Source organism: Camellia sinensis, chromosome 7 (genome assembly GCF_055761805.1).
Source record: "Camellia sinensis isolate YWXY chromosome 7, ASM5576180v1, whole genome shotgun sequence".
NCBI classification, from domain to species: Eukaryota; Viridiplantae; Streptophyta; class Magnoliopsida; order Ericales; family Theaceae; genus Camellia; species Camellia sinensis.
The window spans coordinates 54,827,513-54,852,590 of record NC_138967.1 but is presented as its reverse complement, the minus strand read 5'-3'; the positions used below and the strand labels follow the sequence as shown (position 1 = coordinate 54,852,590).

Genomic DNA, 25,078 nt, shown 5'->3' with positions numbered 1-25,078 from the left:
GGAACATGTGGATGCAAATAAGACGGTGCTGTTCGGCCCGTGGGGGTCCATCACAGATCCCGTTTTGATAATCTGAACCGTTTAATGTGTAGAACTCGTCGACTACTATATGCATGTAAAAAATCACGTTAATCGGATATCGCTAACTAAATGATCAAATCAGTTTTGTATAAAAAAATGGATGGTGTTATAGTTAATAGTTGACAAAAAACTAAACCGATCAGATAGTTATCGATATCCGATCAACGCGATTTTTTATAAGCATATAGTACTCGACGAGTTCTACACATGAACGGTTCCGATTAGCAAAACGGGACCCATGGTGGGCCCTCACGGACCAAATAGCACCATCCAATTCAATGCCCGAAAAGGAGGCAAGCATCTCCTATACACTACTCTGCACAGTATTGCCACTGTACTGCCCACCGTACTGCCTACTCACCAAAAAGTTTCTCCTATACACTATTTATACAATTTTTTAATATACATTTTTTCGTAAAAAGTCAAAAAATTATTCCAAACAACCATCTTTTTTTCCTTAACTTTTTAGTCCAAAAAGTCAAAAATTTCACTTATTTAGGACATCCCAAAAAACTCCTGAATATATATCATACAAAATTATTATCTGACAATTACACTTTTATAATACAATAAAACTAAAATGATCAAAATATACAAATACTTTAACTAAAATTAATATATATAAGTATTCAAGTAATAATTTTATAGAACGTTAGTGTTAAGTTTTTGTTATTGGCAATCTCGTTTGACAAAACTCTTTTCAATTGTAATTTTATTGGATCTTTTATTTCAGCGAGACTATGAGTATTTAGATGAGAATCCAACTTGAATTGTGCCTTGTAGAGGAGTTTGTGATCTTAATCCTTTAATGTTTACCACTTCACTAGGGATTGAGCTGTTGTTTGACTGCTCGAGTTGTCATTTGTGCGCTCGAATGAAGAAAAAAATCATCCAATACTTTTGTAGAGAGTCTGAACTTCTAGGAAGAAAATTTTGCCGCTTGAGGGGTGAAAGTTGCGCTCGAACAGTCAGCCTATATGTTTCGCACCGCCTTCAGTTACATTGCTCGAGCGGTAAAATGTACGCTCGAGTAGTCTACGCGATCTTGTTTTCCATTAAGTGCATTGTTCGTTGTTTCTAGGTTTTGGGTCGTCTTGGTTTTCAGAGAGGAACAAGATACAAAGTGTTTTATATTGGGGGTACTTTATATGTGTTTTCTTGATGATTTAAGAGTGATCAATGGATCAGTGAACTTCATATCAACATCACCAAGGGTTTGTATATTTTCTTTTATTTACTAAAGATAGAGATGTTCTTCGGTGAATTCTGGGAAACTTGGGCCTGAAGCTTTGGTGGATTTCGGAGTGGCTCATCGTCGTGGATTCGACATCGGTGTTGTGGATTGAATGTTGGGCAAGACAATTTTGAGGTGAAGACGGTGGTGAAATAGGCACATAAGGGCCGGTTTAATTCGGGCGTGGATTTGCTAGGTAATTGAGGGCACACTTAGTAATTCCTTTTTGTTTTCTTGGTGGATTATTTTGTGACTTTTGCTTATGATTTTTTTTATTACAATTGGAGGCGCTCAAATTGTGATTTTTCGATGTTAAACCATTATGTCGATTTGTCTCTAATTCTTTGATTGGGATTGTTATTTACTGTTTAAAATTGATATATAATCACAAATCAATATCCTAGGGATTTTAAGATTTTTCAGTTAGTGTCAATATTATAAATTTAAAATTAAAATTAAAATTATTTTATTATAACGTAAATTATACCATCAAATATTTTTTTAAAAAATCAATACATACATTGCACGAGTCAACTGTTAATTTTATATTATAATAATCGCAATAACCTGCATGAAGGAAAAAATTGACAAAGTTTGAGGAGAGGAATACATATTATTATATCCAAACAAGATGGTTTGATTTTAATCTTGAATTTTGTCATCAATTCACTTCACACTTTAAGCCGATTAGGAATCCATGGATTTGGGTTGTTCGAATTTTGTCATCAATTGCAGATTCATTGCTGGAAATTTTGCATTTAGTGGCATTTAAAAAACGCCGCTAATTCTTTTTATGATGTTTAGTACCAAACGTCAAAAATGTGGTCGTCGCTGTAGTGTTATAGTGCTTTAAAAGCGTCATTAGATTAGTATAGGCGGCATTTTTAAAAACGCCACTAAATGTGGTAAATAATGGTAAAATGACATCATCCAGTATTTAGTGCTTGGGTGCCTAGCCCATGGACGGAATATCCGTAAAATGAAATTGTAGTGTTTGTATAGCCTATGTTTACTTGGGTCTCGTTTGGCGGCTGCCCATGGATGAAATATCCGTGAAATGGAAGTTTGAAGTGTTTATGCATATGTGTTGTATAAATTGAAAATAATTGAATTGTAGTCTCGGTTCGGCTGTTGTGAAAGAATGAAAATTGACTCATGAATTGAGAAAGATAAGTAATCAAAATGTGGATTGGAAGTAAATGGATTAAGGCTTGAAATTGATATCTTATGAATATATATAAAATTGTGGAAAGTTTTATCACAAGCATTGTCTATGCACTTCTATTTATACCTTTGCTAAATTTCATATACTGTGTTAGATGATTTTTACTGGGCAGTGGGTCACTCTATTTAGAATAACATTTTCAGGAAATGATGGTATGCCTCCACCAAGGCAATAGCATTGGAGGGACCTTTGGAAAACAAGAGCTTCATGTTTTGGTTATTTTGTATAGACTAGGGCTAAATATGTAAAGAGCAAAACTCACTTTTACTGTAACCAAGTTAAGACTTGAAAATGTGTAAGCCAATAGGGCATTTATTTATATTAAACTCTTTTGTATTTTTAACTTCGTGTAATGAAAGGACTTTTCACTCTGATGTATGTGATTACCAATGTATGTTTTTGGGTTATATCTATTGTGTATTTTTTTGGGCGTTACAACTTGATATCAGAGCGTACTGAGTTTGAATATTTTGGGTATATGGGAAGTGGTTAGTACCGCAATGGGTTTGTCTCGCTTACTAAAGACTTAAGTATAGACAGTATGTGCTTATATGACAACATGCTTATGTGATTATTTGGGTATGAGATTGAATTTCTTGGATGTTGATTGGATCTACAGGTTTCTAGGAGTCCTATTAGAAAGGCACTTGATCACTGCTATTTCTAATTGGAACTCTGGCAACGTCGCGCGACGGTTATTATCCGGAGATGAAATTCGTATGTGTTTACATGATTATGTGCTTACATGGAGTGAATTACCGTTGTCCAATGTATTAGGACGCGAGTGGGTCAGCTTCGGCACATTTGTAAATGTGCTAATCTTTTGTTGCCATCATTAGGATGTTAGGACATAGTCGTGGCAGTAGGCGTGGTAGGCCTAGGAGGCATGAGGTGCCTATACCAGACGATTTTCCAGTGCAGGAAGAGGGAGTTGGTCAGGCGAATGTGGCCGAGCCAATAGGTCAGCAGGCGATGGGTGCCTTAGCCTGCGAAATGGCCGGAGCACTGAGGGAATCCATGGACATTCTCAGGGCTGAGAATCAAGTCTAAGCCCAAGCAGCTGAGGCAGGGCCTTCATTTCTGAAGATAGAGTTTTTCCGGTCTAATCTGGATGAGTTTTTAGGCAACCTGAAGGAACCACTGAAGGCGGATGAGTGGCTGGAACAGATGGTGAAGACGTTTGAGATGCTTGGTATCAAAGACGGGGGTTTGAGTGTGACCTTGGCATCTTTCCAGTTGAAGGGAGACGCGGGTCAATAGTGGAAGTATGAGCGTGGGCGTATTGGGGTGACTTGGGAGGCTTTTGTCAGTGCTTTCCAGAACAAGTTTTTGCCTCCCACTGTTAGGGAGAAGTTGAGAGACCAGTTCTCTAAGCTGGTGTAGTTGAACACACCTGTGGTTGAGTTTGAAGCCACCTTTACTAGCTTGTCTAGGTTCGCACTTAAGGTTGTGGCGACTGAGGAGCACCCTTGTTTAGAGTTTAAGAAGAGGCTGAGGACCGGACTCATGTTCCGAGTAGTCGAGTCCATGATTAGAGACTATGGGCGCCTTGTAGAGGTGGCGGCCCATCTCGAGATTATCATGCAGGCCGAGGAGGAGAGGATAAGGGGCTCCAGGAGGAGTCAGGATAGTTAAGGGGACGATAAGAGGCTGAGGGGTTCTAACTCTCAGCAGTCACTGGGAGTGCAGTTGAGGTCTACCTTTCCAGTGCCGAGTTCGGGTTCTAGGAGAGGTGGTCAGGGGGATATGACTTGTTTCAAGTGTGGTTAGTTGGGCCATAAGTCTCCAACTTGCCCGTAGAAAGGAGGAGGGCAGCGAGCAGCTTCATCTTCAGTTCGTTCTCAAGGCTAGAATCACGGTAGGGGACAGTTGCCCACTTGTTATCAGTGTGGTCAGGCGGGGCACTTGAAGAGATCTTGCCTACAGTTGGGTGGCACATCTGGTGCATCTGGTTCGAGGCAGACTTAGAGTCACTAGCCAGCTCAGTTAGCACAGGCCTCGAGGGCCAATCAGGGAGCTTCTTCAGCTCAGTCAATGTAGTAGGCCTATGCTCCGAGGGGTGAGCAGGTAGATCAGAGGCCAACAGGGCGTGTGTATGCTATTACTGCGCAAATCTTGTACCGACTCCGTCTGTTGAGAGAGGTACCTTTTTGTTTTACAATTCAGTTACTAGTGTGTTGATTGATATGAGTGCATTCCATTCTTTTATGTCGTTTGCATTTGCATCAGTTTTGGGATTGGAGTTGGCACAGTTAGAATCTCCTATTTGTGTAGAGTCCCTTATTGGTGGTGAGGTTATCCCGAAACAGGGGTGTCGGGGTTGTGACATCAAGGTTGCTGGTCGTCGTCTTCCTTTTGCATCTGTTTTGCTTGATATGACTAGTTTTGATGTTATTTTGGATATGGACTGGTTATCATCATACTGGGTTATTATAGATTGCTACTGTCAGAGGATTACTGCATGTACCTTGAGTGGTGATTGCTTTTATTTTTTGGGAGACCGGATGTATAGAGTCTTATCACCAGTGTATGGTCCGCGTGGGCGAAGTGAACTTAGCTGTTTTCTTGCTAGCTTTCGGAGTAGAGAGTGTGATGAAATCTAGGTTGAGTTGCCAAGGGTAGTTTGTGAATACCCCGATGATTTTCTTGAGGACCTTACTAGCTTACCGCTTCACTGAGAGATTGAGTTCTCTATTGACTTAATGCCTGGCACAGCACTGATTTCTATGGTACCGTATCGGTTTGCACTTGCTGAGTTGAGTGAGTTAAAGGTTCCACTCCAGGAGTTGATAGATAAGGGTTTCATATGCCCTAGTACTTTATCTTGGGATGCATCGGCTCTCTTTGCTAAAAAGAAAGATAAAGCGTTGCGACTTTGTATCGATTACCGAAAGTTGAACTGGGTGACTGTTAAGAATAAGTACCCAATGCCTCGTATAGATGATCTCTTTGATCAGTTGAAGGGGTCTTATTGCTTTTCTAAGATAGACCTGAGATCGGGTTATCATCAGTTGAGGGTAAGGGAAGAAGATATCTCGAAGACGACATTCTGTATGCGATATGGCCATTATGAGTTCCTAGTGATGCCTTTTGGGATGACTAATGCACCAGCTGTATTTATGGATTTGATGAACCGGGTCGTCTTTGTGGACGATATCTTGATCTATTCGCCCTCCGAGGAGGAACACGAGGAGCACTTGCGAGTGGTGCTCAAAGTACTTAGAGCCCATAAGCTATATGCTAAGTTTGGGAAATATGAGTTTTGGCTGAAAGAGGTTAGATTCTTAGGCTATGTAGTATCCAGGGAAGGGGTGACTGTAGATTCATCCAAGATAGAGGTAGTGCAAGATTGGGAACGGTCTAAGAATGCCTTTGAGATCCGTAGTTTTCTGGGGTTAGCCGGGTATTATTGGAGAGTTGTGAAGGATTTCTCTAAGCTAGCTTCGCATTTGACTAAGCTGATAAGGAAGGGAGTTAAATTTGTGTGGGATGAGACTTGTGAGAATTCGTTCTCGGAACTTAAGGTTAGACTTACCACTGCTCCATTTTTCATTATCCCGGAGAAGGGTTTGGGCTATTCGGTTTATTGTGATGCTTCAGGGGAAGGTTTGGGTTACGTTTTGATGCAAGATGAGAAGGTAGTAAATATATGGCTCGCGGTAGTTGAAAACCCACGAGAGGAACTACCCTACTCATGACCTAGAGTTAGCAGTGGTAATATTTGCCTTGAAGATTTGGAGGCGTTATCTGTATGGTGATAAATTCAAAGTGTTCTCCGATCACAAGAGTGTGTTTACTCAGAAAGATTTGAATCTGCGGCCTTGTTTTCTGTGGTTGCATAACCTACACTTGTGAATCGAGTGTTAGAAGCGCAGATGAGTGATCTTGATGTAGAAGCCCTTAGGGAGAAGATTTCCAGTGGGAAGGTAGAGAAGGGCTTGAACGTGTATCCCAACTAGAGTGTGAGATACCGTGATCGTTTGTTTGTACTAGAGTCTTACCGAGAGGAGGTACTGCGAGAGTTTTACCATTCGTGCCTTGCAGTGCATCCGGGAGGCACAAAGATATATCATAACCTTAGTTACCAGTTTTAATGGAGAGGTATGAAGAAAGATGTAGCCGTGTTTGTATCAAAGTGTCTTACTTGCCAGCAAGTGAAGACCGAGCATCAGAGGCCAGCAGGTTTGTTGTAACCCTTGCCTATAGCCGAGTAAAAGTGGGAGCATATCACGATAGATTTTGTTGTGAGCCTTTCGAGGAATCAACGGGGTAGTGATGCCATATGGGTAGTAGTTGACCGATTGACCAAGTCTGCGCACATTATGCCTATGTGCGTGAGTGTGATTCGATAGACTATCTTGTCGACTTGTATATCAGGGACACAGTGATGTTGCACAGGGTCCTTGTGACGATTGTTTCAGATAGAGATACGCGTTTTACAGTTTGATTGTGGTAGAGTTTGCAGAGTGCCTTGGGCACTAGATAGATCTTTAGTACTGTGTATCATCCTCAAACTGACGGGCAGTACGAGCGTACTATTCAAATCCTCGAGGATATGCTTCGAGGTTGTGTGCTTGATTTTAAGGGATTGTGGAAGAGGCACCTGTCCTTAGTGGAGTTTGCCTACAATAACAGTTTCAAATCGAGTATTGGTATGGCACCATTTGAAGCCTTGTAGATCCCCTGTATATTGGGCCGAGGTGGGTGATTCACCTTTGTTGGGCCTAGAGTTAGTTCGGGAAATGACGGAGAAGGTAACACTTATTCGTAAAAGGTTGATTATAGTCCAGAGTCGCCAAAAGAGCTATGCAGACCATAGGAGGAGACCCTTGTCTTTTGAGGTGGGAGATCGTGTGTTCCTGAAAATATCACCTAGGCGGGGTTTGATGAGATTTGGAAAGAGTGGGAAGTTGTCCCCTTAGTTTATTGGTCCTTTTGAGATCCTTGAGTGGATATGAGAGGTTTTTTATCGGTTGGTGTTGCCGCTACAACTTTCCGGAGTGCATGATGTGTTCCATATTAGTATGCTTCGAAAATATGAGCCAGACCCATCACATGTATTAGATTGGACCGACATAGAGATAGATGAAAATGCCTCATATGAGGAGAAACCGGTGAGAGTCTTGGACAGATGGGACCAAGTCTTGTGAGGCAAGACAATTCCCTTAATAAAGGTATTGTGAAAACATCACGGGGTCGAGGAAGTGACTTGGGAGCGTGAATTGGAAGTTCGAGAGAAATATCCGGACTTGTTTGCTAATATCTAAACATGCATTGACATTTTGATTATAATAATGAAAAGTGTAAGCATTGCATATGTATTAGATTATGAGAACATTGTATATGTTATGGACATTTTGAAATTGTGAATTCAATGAAAACATTGTATATGTTTTGAGAATATGGAATATTGTGGATGTTATGTCGCTTTTGGGACACATTGTATATGTTGTGAAAATTCTGAAAATACGGGTTTTGATTAACATTGTAAATGTTTTAGGAATTTCTAAATTTCATTTTAATGTGGGACTTGTGCATCGAGTCGGTGAGAATGGATAACCGGAGGATGGGTCATGGTATTGAATTTGTGGGAATAATATTGTTGGGAATGGTTTAACTATATTTGTGAACTTGGCTTGTAATTTCGGGGACGAAATTCCTTAAGGGGGGAGATTATAGGGATTCCGGCTTTGACCCATTACTTATTGTATTCCGGACTCGGGTTGGTATGGTTTTGAATAGTTATTTTTATCTCTTTCCCTTGTCTTCCCTTTCATTTGAGTTATCGGGTTGTAGTTGTGCGTTTGGGACAGGTTGGTTGCTCGTATTTCAAAACCAGTGTTGCCTAGATTTTGACCTTTCCACTTGAGCGTGGATTTTCGCGCTTGAACGAGATTTACAAATTTGCTTCTCCGCTCGAGCGGCCATTCTTGCGCTCGAGTGGGATTTGTTGATCCTCAGTCCTTTTGCAGAGTCCCATGCTCGAGCGGGGACCTTCATCTGGAAAACTTCTGGAAACGTGTATTCTATGCTCGAGCGCCAACTTTGACACATGAGCGGAACTTTGTGTGTAACGTTCAAGCGGGGCTTTCTACGCTCGAGCGGACTGCGTGTATTTCAGTTCGAAAAGATGACATTGTGAATCACTTTTTCTTCTCTCTCTCTCTCTCTCTCTCTAAAACTTTCCAAAAAAAGCTTGTTATTGAGCTTCTCTCTCTGCATTTCACATTCTTTCTTAGATTTCATCTAGATCCATTGGAATTTTCACCCTGTGCCTTTGAGAAAAAGGTAGAGCTTGTCAAGATCTTCGTTTTGATCCGATTGAAAGTGGGTTTCGTCCTTCTTGGAGTTTCTCACTTGTTGGACTCATCTTCTTCCTTTGAGGTAGGGATCTTTTCTATACCTTCATATGTTATTTAGCTTAGTTATTGGTATCTTGTGTAACAATGATGTGATTTGAGGGTGTTATGAGCAAACCTAGGGTTTGGGTATAATATGGAAAGAAAGATAGTTATTGATTATGAAATAAGTGGATGTGAGTTGTGAAAATAAGATTATGTTGGGTTAAAATGGTTGAGAGTGATATTTGGGTCGATATTTAAAAAGGGAGAATTTTGCCCTAAAATGACTATCATGATTATTTGATATAAATATCCGAAATTGGCATTGAAAATGTGAAATTGAAAGGGGTAATGATATGAATGGTGGGATTAGTCATGTATTAACTCAATCTCTTAGAAGTTTTGAATAAACTATCTGTTAAGATTTAATATCTGTCTAGAGATAACTGTATTGTGCTATTGGTGGAGGATAGCTTTGATTGTTGTATAAATTACATGTGGATTAGGTGAATTGAAACTAATATTGTGATGGTTGCCATTGTATATGACCGTGTTTATATACATTGTATATGTATGTTTGTTTGGAAGTGGAAAGGGGATGTGCTTCATGTTTGATTATCTGTTTAAATACATTGCATATGCATGGATATTTGTTGGTAGGAGAAAGGGGATGGACTCCATTATAATTAAGTTGGCCGGAGTATCTTGGGTGAAAGTCCCGAAATTATACATGGGTGCCTAGCCCACGGACAAAATATCCGTAAAATGACAATGGTAGTGTTTGTATAGCCTACGTTGACATGGGTCCCGTTTGATGGTTGCCCGTGGACGAAATATCCGTGAAATGAAAGTTTGAAGTGTTTATGTATATGTGTTGTCTAAATTGAAAATAATTGAGTTGTAGTCTCGGTTCGGCTATTGTGAAACAATGAAAATTGACTTATGAATTGAGAAAGATAAGTAATTGAAATGTGGATTGGAAGTAAATGGACTAAGGCTTGAAATTGATATCTTATGAATATATATAAAATTGTGGAAAGTTTTATCACAAGCATTGTCTATGCACTTCTACTTATACCTTTGCTAAATTTCATATATTGTGTTAGATGATTTCTACTGGGCTGTGACTCACCCTATTTGGGAATAACATTTTCATGAAATGATGGTATGCCTCCACCAAGGCAATAGCATTGGAGGGACCTTTGGGAAACAAGAGCTTCATGTTTTGTTTATTTTGTATAGACTAGGGCCAAATATGTAAAGAGCGAAGCTCACTTTTGTTGTAACCAAGTTAAGATTTGGAAAGGTGTAAGCCAATAGGGCATTTATTTATATTAAACTCTTGTGTCTTGAACATAGGCCTCGTTTGGTAGAGCTGTGGAAAAGTGATTATAACTTATAACTTAACAGCTTATAGCTCATAACTGTGAACATAAGCTGATTTTTTACTTATAAATTAAGTTTTTCCTCCCCCATTCAAAGAATAAGTTGATTTTTGACTTATAAAAAGTTATAAGCTGTATTGTTAAGGTGAACCAAACGCATCAAAATAACTTAAATTAAGCTAAAAGCTGAAATAAGCTGGAAATAAGCCCTACCAAACAGGGCCTTTGTGTAATGAAAGGACTTTTCACTCTAATCTATGTGATTACCAATGTATGTTTTTGGGTTATATCATTGCTACCGTTATTAAACAAATTTGAAACAACTAAAATTTGAAACAATTTATACTAAAATTTGATATGGAGCTAACATTTTTTATATCAATTTTTTTTGGGGCGTTACATATTATTGCCTAGTTGTTTTTTGTTTATTTTTTTATTTTTTATTTTTTATTTTTTAATGAAGAAACAACTTATCTCAAGTTGCCTACAAAGCTTCTCTGAACCAATGATATGAAGCTAAAATTTGAAGCATCTGTAGATTTTAGTACATATTATTGCCTAAATTTTGCATGAAGAAACAAATTCTGTAGAAAATAAGAGTAGCTTTAAAGCAAGTTGTGAAACATATCACTACCACACAAAATCTATTCAGTTCGTGACATTTCATCTAATGTAACACAAAGAACCTTCAACATCCAAATTATTTTGCTAATGTTCAACACTAGAATGGAGTGAGAAAATGAAACAAATAACAAAAAGACAGAATCAATAAGGACAATCACACTAGAGTCTTAATTAATGGACAAGAAATGTAAACCTGAGGATACAAGAACAATAGACTTGCTTGAGAATTGATGCAGCAATTTGAGGATTGATTCCAAGTTGGAAAAAGGGAAAGCTTAAGTTCAACAGTGAAATCTCCAAGTTCATCTAAAAAATATAATGCATAAATAATCTTTTTCAGGAACAAAATGGGGAAAAGAAACAAGAGTTCTTTTGTTAAAGAATCCAGCTTCCAACTAGAACAACACTGGTACATTACAATAGGTACCAGTTTACTTTTAAACAAAAAAAATAAGCATTCCCAATTTAGTGAATCCATGGATTTGAGAATCTGCAATGGAGCTTTGAACTTTAATCTGTATAGAGGGTTTAGAGAGGGAAAGCGAGCGAGAGACTGAGGGAGTGAGAGATTAGAGCTAAAAAATGTGTATATAATTTCCCTCAATGTGTAGATATTTTAAGGCGTTTTTAAATGCCTTGTATTATAAAATGGCGCCGTTTTAATTTCTAAAAAAATGTCGTTTAGAAAATGCCATTAAATATTATAAAAAGTGGCATTTAAAAAAAAGCCGCTAAATAAACGTCATCAAAACCCCCATTTCTTGTAGTGATTCTTTGCTGTGTTTGGAATTTTGTCATCAATTTATTTCACTTCACACACCTTTTCACTTTTCGTTTCCAAATTCTTTCACAAATCTTCCAACCAAACACATTGTTATGAATCTTGTTGGATAGATTGTCTGAGGATAAATTATTATTATTTTTTTTAATTTTTTTTTTGTTATTAATGTAAATATGTTAGAGATAGAATTAAATTGACTTAAATTGATAATTTTGAAGATTAAAATGACAAAATTAAAACTTGAGAACTAAAATGATAAAAAAATATATATTTTAAGAACTAAAACTATCTTTTATCCATCTTTTATTATTATGAGAATTATGAACTTGTTACAAAATTCACTAATCACAAAAACAAAAATACTAAAAAAAGTCAATCCCAAACATGTTTACCATCATTAACATTTTTGCTTTATTTTAATAAAACTATTTCCCCTCAAACTAAAATTAATTTCATGAATAATTACAAAAACTTTTTTCTTCTAACACTGCTGGAAATCGCACTTTTAGCGGCGTTTAAAAAACGCCGCCATATGTATCAAAAACGCCCCTAATTCCTTTTGTGGCGTTTAGTACCAAACGTCGAAGCTGCGGCCGTCGCTGTAGCTTTGCGACGTTTTAAAAACGTCGTGATATTAGTACAGGCGGCGTTTCCCACCACACACACGCTGACGTCACCAACAATATTTAGCGACGTTTTTGAAACGCCGTCGTATCTGTTTTAAAAATATTACCGTTACTGTTGAGGGATTAGGAGGCGTTTGTAGAAACGCCGTCATATCTTCCTTTTTTTTTTTTTTGGGGGGGGGGGGATATTATGCTAATTTTATTTGATTAAATTAAAAAGAATACCTGTAAAAAATATTGAATTTAGTTTCTCATTCAATTAATAAAAAAATACCTATAATAAAACTAACATACAAAATATTAACTCCCATTCAAATATCTATAATAAAACTAACATTTAAAATAATAACTCCCATTCAAATAACAAATGAAGCATTAATTCAATTTCACATTAAAAAAAAACTAACATTTAAAATAATAACTCTCATTCAAATAACAAATGAAGCATTAATTCAATTTCTCATTAAAATAAAAACTAACAAACCGTGTTTAAGTAAGAGACTACAATTTGTAAAATTTTGATTCCAGATCTGCTAAAATGAAAAATCCATCCATCTTGTCATAAAACATAACCCACCAAACTCAAATCTTGTCTCAAAACTGCCACAAAAAGTAAATTAACTCCTCTTGAAACAAAACAATTAGATAAAGATATTATACCAAGACAAAACTCAAAGACAGAAAAATCTCACTGGGAGACTCCCAACCACTTTGAGAAGTTTTCAAACTCGGTGTAATCGCTGTCGGAGATCATAGTCTGGTACTATGCCTTTCCTGCAGACTTGCTTTTGGTAGCCTCTTCCTGTTAATGATGAAAAGGTCAAAATTATTCATTTAGAAAAAAGGATCCAAATGAGGCCAATTGTCTACATATCAGTTTCTATGCACTGAATGATTGACAGAACTGAATATTATTACAGCAAAGTGATCAGAAATACACGTACACAAGTATAGTCTCAGTATGCACTTCTAAACTACTGAGCTAAATCATATGGTACTAATTATGGTACTTAACTAGGAACACTTTGTAATACTGCTGGGATTTGATAAGCAGCATTTTGACTGAAGATAAAGAATTTTCTACAGCCATAAACTGCACTGAGCACCATTAACAGAGGATATAACCAACAGGTGTAAACAATTCGGACTAGCCACCAATATCATGTATAATATAACCAATAAGAAACATGACACTAGAAAATTGAAGGGAAATGTAAATAACATGTAAGCTAAATATTATTCACATTTTGTTTCCCTTTTCTTTTTTCCCCCTCCACAAACCCCCCACCAAATTGAAGATCCGCAACAATTTTCATGACACATGGGGGGGCGCAAAGTATATAGTTTAATATATTTATTATGTTATACATATGAATACTTAATAAAAAATAATAAAAATAAAACATAGCACTAATTTTTAAAGTTTAGAGGATAGATTAATAAGTATAAATCTACATTTTTACCTTGTTAGTTCTTCTGTTTCTTCTTATTCTTCTTCTCTTTCTTTGAAAGGTGAACCTATATTTAATAAGAGCAAGTATTGTAATTAATAAGATATGTTATTTGTCAAAAAAGCTTTTGATTAAATGATTGCTCACCTCTTGGGATGAAAATGCATGAGATTGTTGTTGATGTGACATTGGCCGAACAGTAGGATGACTACTGAGTGAATCCACAACCTATCATTCAATAAGAGGCTTAAGTTGTATATTCATAGTCACAGAAGTCAACCATGCAAGTGAACAATTATGTCAAGAAATGTTTGATTAAACATCTTGCAAGCTCATGTAATTCAATGAAGTCATCGACTGGTCTAATAAAAAAGTTATTCTATTCTAATATCATAAACACATATGGGTCATTCATTCCATGTAAATGGACAGTCCAGATTTATTTGTGACATGACTATATCATTGTCACATCATTGTCACATATGATAGTTAATAATTGAAGAGTAATGCATATATTAAACAATCACACTTGTGATTGGTGATACCTATCCCATATCATAAAGCAGAGTTAACAATGATTAACATAAGATTAACATGGATGATTATATAAATAACATATGTATATGTATGTGGATAGCCATGGAATGTTTAGATAGAGTCAAAAGATGAGGGGGGTTCACACCAAATTAATATGCAACTTGTTTGGTGTGCAAACTAGGGAGGGGTTTTCCAACACCAGTTCAGAGTATGTGTGCTTCCCAGCTGTGATATTCTAGAAAACTCTTGTACCTCTTGAGCAAAGCCATCTAGGGTAGGGAAAGTGTACCAACATTGAAAAAAATTGCTTACTGAAATCATCGATTTCAATACAATCAATGAACCTTCGTTATTCTTTTGTTTCAATTATCTTATTATGGTAGACATGTCAACAAAAAATATAATCCAATGATATGAATTTAAAAGCAAAATAATATCCATTACACATTCCAAAATTAGATCGTTTTGTTTCAACTTTAAATTTGAATCATTCTATTATCACAACAAGACCATTGCAGAGATCGATGACAGGGGATCCTAATCCTAATAAAACTAATACTTGAGCCTTAAAAAATGTTGGCTAAAGACCCAACAAACTTGTAGTAAGGACAACACCAACTGATTAGTTTAAGGATATCTGTCCAGTTAAGGATACACATGAAGTACACTCATGTTCAACATAACAGAATACTGATCTTATGGGTACTTCTTTAGAATCAAAAATAATTTTTTTTGAAAAGTCATTATTCAAAATAGATTTGACTGGAGCTCTGAATTAAGTAGTCAAATCTTTTCAAAAATAATAATTTCTCAAATTTGAAAGCATTAATGAAATACACTCATGAAGTAATTATTTTTGGGTACAGCTCAGATATCTGTCCAGTTAAGGATACACATGAAGTATACTCATGTTCAACATAACAGATATCTGTCCAGTTAAGGATACACATGAAGGATATACAGGTTTGTAAAGCCTTCATTTTCTATTGATCCTTGATTTAGGCAATTTTTTTTCTTAAGGTTAATGGATCATCTATCATGCTATATTAACTAACTTTGATTCACTCCAAAGCCTTTGACATCCTTTACATAAACATATGTTAAGTAGGAAGAGTCTTTTGGAATTGTTAAACCAAAATTACAAAGATTAACAAACAAAATGAATGAGAAAGTCAATTATCAGAACACATGGCCACCATGATCTTGACCGATATCACAAAGCATCAAATCAAAAGAACTCACCTGAATTTTGTGTATATATATAGTATTTGATGGGAAGGCCAACAAACAAAGTTGCTTCTGGTGGCTCTTTGCTTGGGTATGTAAGTTCCAAAAACTACACACACTCAGATATCTTCAATACATGCATACATATATATACTATTCACTTAGCTACACAGTGAATCTTATTTTTGGAACAGTTAGTTGCAAAACCAAGTGTTGTGGTATCTTCATGAATACTTCATAAACTTTTTTTGACTTTATACTGGTGGCTCACCTAAAGCAAAAAATATCAGATACTAAGCACGACACAACATTTCCCACCTAAAATCCAAGCAAATGATTGAAAATCTAATTTGCAAGCATGGGAAAAACAAACCCACATCTAAAATTTTGAAAATATGTACTAAAAATTTGCATAAAATTTCTGAAACCCAATTCACTAAAATTTCTGAAATGTCTAAAAAACAGAATTCATAAATAATCTTTTTCAAGAACAAAATGGGAAAAATAAACAAGAGTTCTTTCGTTAAAGGATCCATTTTCCAACCAGAACAATACTGGTACATTAGAACAGCTACCAGTTTACTTTTAAACAAAAAAAATAAGCATCCCAATTTAGCCATCACCGTTCAAACCAGTAGGAAAAATATTTTGAATAAAACAACTAAAACTTGTAATTTTGGATTACTTACCAACACATCCTGAGATACATACATACCCAGCTGCAGCAACCACAGATTCACAGCTACAGGCAGAGCCATCACTGCAGAAGAAGTCAGCATTGATATCTTGTTCATCACAGTTCTGTTTTCCTAAATGCTCTTCAGAAAATATCTGTAACAAACATAGCTACAGTTGTAATGTTTGTTAGATGGTTAGAGTGTTTGTTAGCTGAGTTAGTTACTGCATTAGTTACTGAGTTGGTTAGTTAGTTACTGAGTTAGTTAGATATTTTCCTATATAATATCTTGTACAGTGTATATGTGATTCATTGAATAAAAAGAAAAGTTAGAAAAGTCTTTCATTCTTTTCAGAGGCCAACGCAAGTATGCAGGCACAGGATTGACTTGCTTGTTTTCTTCATTCCTGTCAGCTGCATCATATAATAACAATACTAATAAGAAAAGAGCAAACAAAGCTTATAAAAAAGCTAAAGAATAAAAGACACTTTTTACTAAATTTAATAAAAATGGTTGAGGCCTCACAGTTCCAAGAGTTAGTAGACTTTTATTAATATAGGATCCTTCCTTTTGACGCACACCGGTAGTTTCAGCCTTGGAGCTCTCAAAACCTGCCAGATCAATGAGGTTCTGCATAAGTAAAACACAGAGAGGCCAAATTAAGAAAACAATGTTGGCATCACATAAAAGCCTAAAGCAGTTACTTATCCATAAGGAAATAAAATCCTAAAGCAGTTGGCACAAAATAATTCTAAAATTAAAAGCCACAGAAATATACCAGTTGTGACAAGTTTACCGCTCCACCTTCACAATTATCACCACAAGGGCTACCCTCTATTGTCTGTCAAATATGTAACAAAGGAAAAATTGATCAGCAGAGAAAATAATTATAAAAAATAAAAATAAAAAAGCAAAAAAGCAAATAGTATTTGACACAGGATAAGAATATTCAATCAAGACTTTTGCCTAGTTTGATCCAAGCTAAATTTTCTCAAGACCTCATTTCAACATTCTACATTGAAGAACTTGCTTGCAAAAAAACCTTTGTGGGACCAATTTTATGACATATTGAATTTCCTAACCTAGAAAAAATGGTTTTCAAGAAAAAAGAAATATGGATTTTGTGACAAATTTGTCAATCAAAATAGAAAGTACTCTTCTTAACCTATTAAATGAGACATGCATTGAACAATTACACTTCATCCCCAACAAGTGAGATATTCTTCTAAATGGGCCACTGAATTCTTGAAAGTTAGCCGAACTAAGTGATAAATGTCCAAGTCACTCGAGAATGAGTAAGATCAAATCATTATATGAATAAATTTGGATAAAATAAAAGTAGAATCAACATATACTTTCATATGCTCATGTGTGTGTCTGACCATTGCTTGTGTCATAAAGAAATACTTACATGCATATTTTTAACAAATTTAACTTAAACATACCATATAATCTGAAAGCAATAATATAAGTTAGTTAATAGCTAGAAGAAAAGCGCTGAAATGCAATGATCAATAAATATATCAAAAAATAAAAATAAAAGGAAGAAGTTATACAAAACAACATACCAGTGTAAATATTGTATGGCTTCTGCTACTGAGTAAATTGAAATTTGTGGAACCGACATGTCTGTGCTCTGTTACCATCAACTAAAATCTTATCATAAAGTTTAAAAAGAACTTAAGTAATGGCAATAAAAAAATTACTGCAATCACACCCATAACTAAAAATGCTAGCAATGTAAAGAACATTTAATCAAAAAAATAACTCGAAATAATTAAAATATTTTATTTTTGTAGTTTACAGCATGCTAAATCAATCCTCAAAAATAGTTTATTATGCGACAAGCATTCAAAGCACACTATTTCAGATAGTGAATAAAAGTTCTTTACATATATTTATATATATATAAATCAACCAGCTTCACTTGGATCCATTTCTTCCCCTCTAGGAAAGAAGAAAAGTTCTTTCTTTTTCCATTTTCTGGATCAAAAAGTTCGAGAACTGCATGACTTGGGTTGAACTTTATATGTAACATTCAAACTTGAGTCAAATAGTAGTAATTCAGTCGGAAATACATCAAGTCAAGCTGGACTGAACCTTGCCCTTGATCCCTTCCAAACTTGGAGTTAAATAATTTATGCACAATGCAGTGACATGTTTCATCCTTATAGTAGTAAATTCAATAGAATATATTCCAAAGATTATTTTGCATTGTTCTTTTTCCTTTGGGTTCTTCTCCAATAATGACTTTAGAAATGAACTCTACCATGTTTTTTCTGATCTTTCTACAGCATATGCAAACAGCATCTCATCTGATCTTTGTTGATTTGGTAGACTGCTAAGTCTTGCATGTCGACAGAGTAGGGAGTACAATGCAAAGGTACCACCTGAACTATGAAGGCAAATTTGACACAGGAAAAAGAAAAAAATAAGAAGAAAAATTAGAAAAATGTGTAGTTATGTGCAGATTTGCTAAAATGAAATGAAAGTGATCTCAAAGGAAACGTTAAAAATGGTAAATTTTTGTCGAATCTTCTCTCAAAACGATGAAAATAAGCACTTTTGATTATCATTTTGAACTGCTAGGAGCCAAATCAACCATATCCTTCTCATTTCTGTTTGTAAAGTATTATTCGAAGGAAAAATAAATAAAAATCAGCCCAAAAGAACAAAAGAACATCTTGAAATGAGACATAAAAATAAATAAATACTGCCAAACAAGCCCTAATATGTTACTCTGTTCTTTTAGTTCCTTCTCAACACTACATTGTATATTTACCAACAAAAAACAAAGAACAGGCAATGAAACAGAGCATATACAACTCATCAGTGAAAAACAATTACTGAAACAGATCACATACAACTCATCAATCACTAAAATAGAGAGAGAGGGGGGGGGGAGGAAGAGCTTCAGAGAGAGAGAGACGGTGGGGCTCACCTTAGTAGACGATGGCGAAGACCGATCTGAATCTCTGAATCTCTGCAATGAAATCACTAAGATGAAATCGCTCTGAATCTTTGCGATGAAATCATTGAGAGGAATCTCTGAATCGCTCTGATAAAGGTTTAGAGAGGCTTGAGAGAGAGAGATTTAGAGAGAGAGAGAGTAGATTTAGCGATGAAATCACCGAGAGATTTTGAACCTTCGTTGGTGCTCGCTACCTTGCTCTGAGAATGAACAAGCGGTAGAGCTTCGAAATCGCTCAGAGAGAGAGAGAGCGCTCGAGATTTGGGTCTTAACTTAAGTGAGTGTCAGATTCAAAATTAGGTTTTGAAAAGAGGAGGAGACCAGGCGCGTGCGGCACAACACATTTGGAGGCGTTTCCTATTATAAAACGGTACCGTTTTTTAAATAAATATGCGACGTTTTATAAAAACGTCGTTAAATATTAAAAAGCCTGACGTTTAAAAATGCGTCGTGAAAAAAACGTCGCCTAAATCCCTTTTTCCTGTAGTGTAAGTATACAAAGTAACTTTGTAGCATCATACACATTATTTAGATCGATATTTCAAATTATAGCAGGTTGGGCTAAAATAACTCACTAAAAGATAAAATACGCTAAAATAGTTAATAAGACAAAATATCATATTTAACCCATAATCATTTCACTTTTTCTTTTACAATTATCAAATCAACTATAAAAAAAGCTAACAAATTTTCCAAACACAATTTTTTTAGTCAATCTAAAATAATTAAAAATCTAAATAATCAACTAAAATAATTAACTTCCCAAACATGTCCTATAATTAACCACTCCCAATACAATGGAACAATAATTGTCCCTTTGAAAACCTATATCATCAAGTGGTGCACACGTCAAATATCTTACCCCTTGATATTCAAATAAATATTTTAATAAATAAAAATAAGGAAAAAAATCAAATGAATTATAAACACGCCACGACCATTTTTCAGATAGCATAGTGATGTCTACAATCATCTACTTACAGTTTTGTTTTACAAGTGAATGGCAAAGAAATTGATGAGTAAGTAAAAGAAACTTATCTAATAAGATATTAATCTAAAAAAGGTGACAATCGAATTTTTTTCCTACCAAGCCATCAAAACATATGGGAATGAGCCTTCATATTACTACATGCACCATATTTCACCATAATGGTAATGAGAATCGTTTAGCTCGTAAACTTAATAATAAAACTAAATTGTGCAAAATATTAGTTTCATTAAACATTACTAAATACATGAAAAAAATTACATTTTGTTTCGTTTTGTTTTTGTTTTTGTTTTTGTTTTTATTTTTTTAAATGGATGATATTTTTGAGTTTAACTTAAATAATCCATTTTATAGAAAAAATGTGATTATTATTATTATTATTATTATTATTATTATTATTATTATTATTATTATTATTATTATTATTATTTTTATTATTATTTTTTTTTATCTATTCATCAATATTCGATAAAATTGATTTTTTGCACAAACAATCTTCATTACAAGATTTACAAGATGAACGGTTCGAATTAGCGTGTTGTGAGCCTAGAAGAGGGCCCACAAAAAAATATAACAGTATAGATCATAATAGTTAAAGAGAAACCATACCCCAAAAAATATATATCAACAATGGTAATCCTAATAGGCGAGCTAAATAATTGTTAGATTAAGGGGATGTTTGATAACCTATTTAGCACTTAAAATTAAATGTATTAAGTGATAATCAATTAAACCCGTTTGATAACTATAATTGATATCACTTAAACATTTGAGTGCTCTTAAAATAGAATAAAACTTAAGAAAATTTTAAGTCATACGAAACTTATTTAATTTTAACTGAATTATAAGTACTAAATGTTAGGTTTTTGTAATTGGCAATCCCGTTTGACAAAATTCCTTTTAGTTGTAATTTTATTCGTTATGTTATTTCAGTGAGGTTATGAGTATTTAGATGCGAATCCTTAGATGCGAATCCAACTCGAATTGTGTCTTGCAGAGAAGTTTGTGATCTTTATTCTTTCATGTTTGTCACTTTGCTGACTATGTCGGGGATCGAGCTGTTTGACCGCTCGAGCGGTCGATTTTGCGCTCGAGCGAAAATGCAATCTTCTCAGAAGTTTCACTCACTTGCAAAAGTACTGGGAGTTGAGATTTTACGCTCGAGCAAACTTTCCATCACTCGAGCGAACTTTCCATTGCTCGAGTGAAGACACTTCTTAAAAAACACGCATTTAAGCCACACCGCTCGAGCGGCCATTCTTGTGCTCGAGCGGTGATCGTGATTCTGTCTGCTATAAAGCTGCAATTAAATCATTTTCTAGGGCACGACTTCTAGATCTTCTTCTTGGGTATTAGGGTTTTCATTCTAAGCTTTTTTGCTTGTTTCCTTTGATATCTGTGGGAGTTTATATCATGAATTGAGTGAATTACATCAAAGGGGGTTGTTTTATTTATTCAATACTGAAGAAAGAGTTGTTCTTCGGTGGATTCCGGGAAATTTAGGCCTGAAGCTTTGGTGGATTTAGGAGTGGCTCATCATCGTGGATTTGACATTGGCGTTGTGGATTCAACATTGGGCAAGACAATTTCGAGGTGAAAAAGCATATAGGGGTTGGTTTGATTCAAGCCTAGATGCGCTAGGTAATTGAAGGTATACTTGTATAATTTCTTTTTATCTTCTTAGTGGATTGTTTTGTGACTTTTGCCGTGGTTTTATTTTTATCACAATTAGAGCCTCTCTAATTGTGATTTTTCCACGTAAAATCGTTATGTCGATTTGTCTTTAATTATTTGATTGTGATTGCTTTCTACTGGTTAAAATTGATACATAATCACAAATCAATATCTCGGGGATTTAATATTTGTCACTAAATAAAACTAAACACTATTATAAACTCACTACACAACCACAACTACCGCCAGCGGAGATTGGTCCCGAGCTAGTTCAAGTTACAACCGAGAAGATTAAGCTCATTTGACAAAGGATCAAAACTGCTCAGAGTCGACAGAAGAGTTACGCCGACCAGAGGAGAAGAGAGTTAGAATTTAAAGTTGGGGATCATGTATTCCTGAAGGTTTCACCGATGAGAGGAGTTTCAAGATTTGGAAGAAAGGCAAGTTAGCGCCTCGTTACATCGGGTCGTTTGAAGTTCTTGAGAGGGTTAACCCAGCTGCCTATAGACTTGTTTTGCCACCAGAACTAAGTCAAGTTCACAATGTGTTCCATATTTCGATGTTGAGGAAGTATATTCGGGATCCCCTGCATGTGATCGACCATTTCGAGATTGGGATTAATGAAGATTTAGGCTATGAGGAGAAGCCGATGAGAATTATCGATAGACAAGTGAAACAGTTGAGAAACAAGTCGATACCGATGGTGAAGGTTGAATGGAAAGAGCATTATGGCAAGGATGCTACATGGGAAATGGAAGAAGAAATGAAAATCCGACATCCAGAGTTGTTTGTGGGGCAAGGTAACTCAAGTTTGGGGATTAAACTTCTTTAAGGGGGGAAGGATGTAGCAACCCTCACCTTACTCTAATCGTACTTGCATGTATTTACATGATCTTGTCTTGTTAAGTTGCATTGCAAACCTTGATTTGTTTCGCATAAGTGTTGTTTGCATGTTTTGTTCCTTGCTTGGTGTGAGTTTAACCGAGGCCATCTTAAGCCTAGGTTACACCTTTGAACTTCTTACACCTAGGACCATCTTGGAACCACCTTGGTTGACCTCCACCCTCACTCTGACATGTTGGCCGAGATGTTATTATCTAGGCCGAGGTGTTCATCAACAAGGTCGGGATGTGTATTATCTAGGCCGAGATGTTATACCAAGTGATCTTGTCCCTGGACTGGTATGATCTAGACTGAGGTGTGGCACAGCTAGGCCAGGTGTTATCCCTCATAGCTGAGATCATTGAGACCTTACTTGCCAAAGCTTTGTCCTAGCCGAGATCATTAACCGCTGTAGTGCCCTGTCACCTTACTTGTTGCTTACACTTTGTCATACTCTTGTCTTATCAATCTATCACCTTTTTGAGGAGACCCAATCAGCCGTTGCCACGTGTCCCAGCAGAGGGTTAAGTCAGCCGGCAGAGTTAGAAACATATCATTTTGTGTCATACCCTTTGCATGGTAGAGAGAGAAGCTCTATAAGAGGAGAGGAAGTTGGAGTAAGAGAGCTAGATCCCAAGCTTGATCCTTAGAGTTTGAACCGTTTAATCCGTGTTTTGAGGTTAGAATCTTGATTTACTCTTGTTATTCTTTATGATGATCTGATTGCATTGCATGATCCAGCATGATTCATGAGCCATGCATTGATTTAAAGTTGTTTTAGAAAGAGAAAATGATGTTCTTATGTTCTTGAGATAAAAACCATGTTTTGATTCGAAAGTTTGTATCAAGATACATGTTTTGTGTTTGTTTTCATAAGATCTTCAAGTATGGGTACCCAGGTCCATGTTTTCAAATTCATCTCATGAAACCTCAGATTTCGGATGAAGAAGTTATGATTTTAGCATTTCATGTTCTTGTTCTTCATTTTCTTCAAGAGGAAAACCCAGTTTTTCCCAGATTTCATTTCTTTGAATGTCGTGTCGGGAACACACCTCGGCCAAGAGGTGTGGGACCTCGGCCTAGACCTGGTCAGTACCCAGCATGTTTTCCGAGATAAAAAGGCAGTGTTGTAACTTCCAGCATGTTTTGCTTTGTTTTGACTTGATTTTGAAAGAAATGCCGAGACCCTTTCCTGTCATGAAAAGCTTGTTTTAAGGATGCATTTCATATCCATCTTTGAGCATCTCTTCTTGTCTTGTTGAAATGCATTCAATGGAATTTATTATGTGCTTGTAGGCCTTGAATCCTTGCTTGTAACGCCTACACCCGAAGAACTAAGTGAGTGGTATTTTTAATAAAGTTATGTTAAAAAGTTTTGATAAAGCTTTGCCTTGCTTTGTTTTGGAAAAAGTATTTGTTGGGCATGAATGAATACCCCTATTTTGTGTATCAAGTATTGGCCTTGTTTCGGATGACATTATTGACAAGTCCGTACGCGCTAGGGGACTCTAAACCTTTGTAGCACAAGTCCGTACGTGCTAGGGGACTCTAAGCCTTTGTAGCACAAGTCCTTACGTGCTAGAGGACTATAAACTTTTGTAGCACCTTTGTTTAGTGTCATCCCTTGTATTATATTGATGCTAGTAAGCATCCCTTGAAGATTTGAAGACTTGATTGATAGACTTGGTTCATCCCTTGATTTTTTACAAGTTATGCTATGTTTTGCTAGAAAAGAGATCTTGTATATCATTCATGCAAAACCTTTATTACTGGTATCATTCATTGAGTATGCAAGCTCACCCTCTCTTATATATATGTAGGAGATGTGCAAGAAGGCGGCAACGCCTAGATGATTGTTGCGAGATGTTTTTGGACTTCATGTTTTGTAGCATCTTGAAGATTATGCTTCTTGGCTTGTAGTTATTTCTTTTGTATATGTCGGCTTGAGAAGCCTTTTGATCAAGATGTATTTTGCACTTTATTTTATTGTATCCAAGTTGTAAGCTATATTAAGATGTATGACATTTCATTTGATCTATGCACCGCTATTGTGGACTATTTAGTTTTAAATTTATTGCTTCCGCACATGTAGGCCCCATATGTATACTCTGATTGTGTGTGAAACTTTGTAAGTTGGCCTTTGGTAATCTTGGATTACTGGCCATTACGGCACCATTCTACTAGGGACGGAATGGGGTTGTGATAGAAAAAGTGATTGGGAATGAGAGATGAGAGAGAAAAAGTAATTGATTGATATATAGTAAAGAGAAAAGTAATTTTGAATTTTTTTTAATAAAAAAATTTGACCAAATATGTTTTTGGAATTTTTTGTCCTAAAATATGTTTCAAAAGGAAAACCAAATATACCTATGAA

At 35.9% G+C, this 25,078-nt stretch overlaps 2 long non-coding RNA genes across 3 annotated transcripts; both read right to left on the bottom strand.

Moving 5' to 3' along the window:
• Positions 1–12,730: 12,730 nt before the first annotated feature.
• On the bottom strand, positions 12,731–14,194 carry LOC114259181 (uncharacterized). The gene is made up of 3 exons (XR_003628207.2): positions 13,896–14,194; positions 13,761–13,815; positions 12,731–13,099 (listed from the first exon to the last, which is right to left on the bottom strand). It is a non-coding gene; the product is annotated as an uncharacterized LOC114259181 (long non-coding RNA).
• Positions 14,195–16,351: 2,157 nt separating this feature from the next.
• Positions 16,352–19,633, bottom strand: LOC145795104 (uncharacterized). Of its 2 annotated transcripts, none has more exons than XR_014335336.1 (6): positions 19,131–19,633; positions 18,459–18,579; positions 17,758–17,825; positions 16,968–17,030; positions 16,715–16,819; positions 16,352–16,602 (listed from the first exon to the last, which is right to left on the bottom strand). It is a non-coding gene; the product is annotated as an uncharacterized LOC145795104 (long non-coding RNA). The 2 variants fall into 2 exon arrangements; XR_014335335.1 differs by having other exon boundaries at positions 18,459–18,584; positions 19,131–19,629.
• Positions 19,634–25,078: the final 5,445 nt, after the last annotated feature.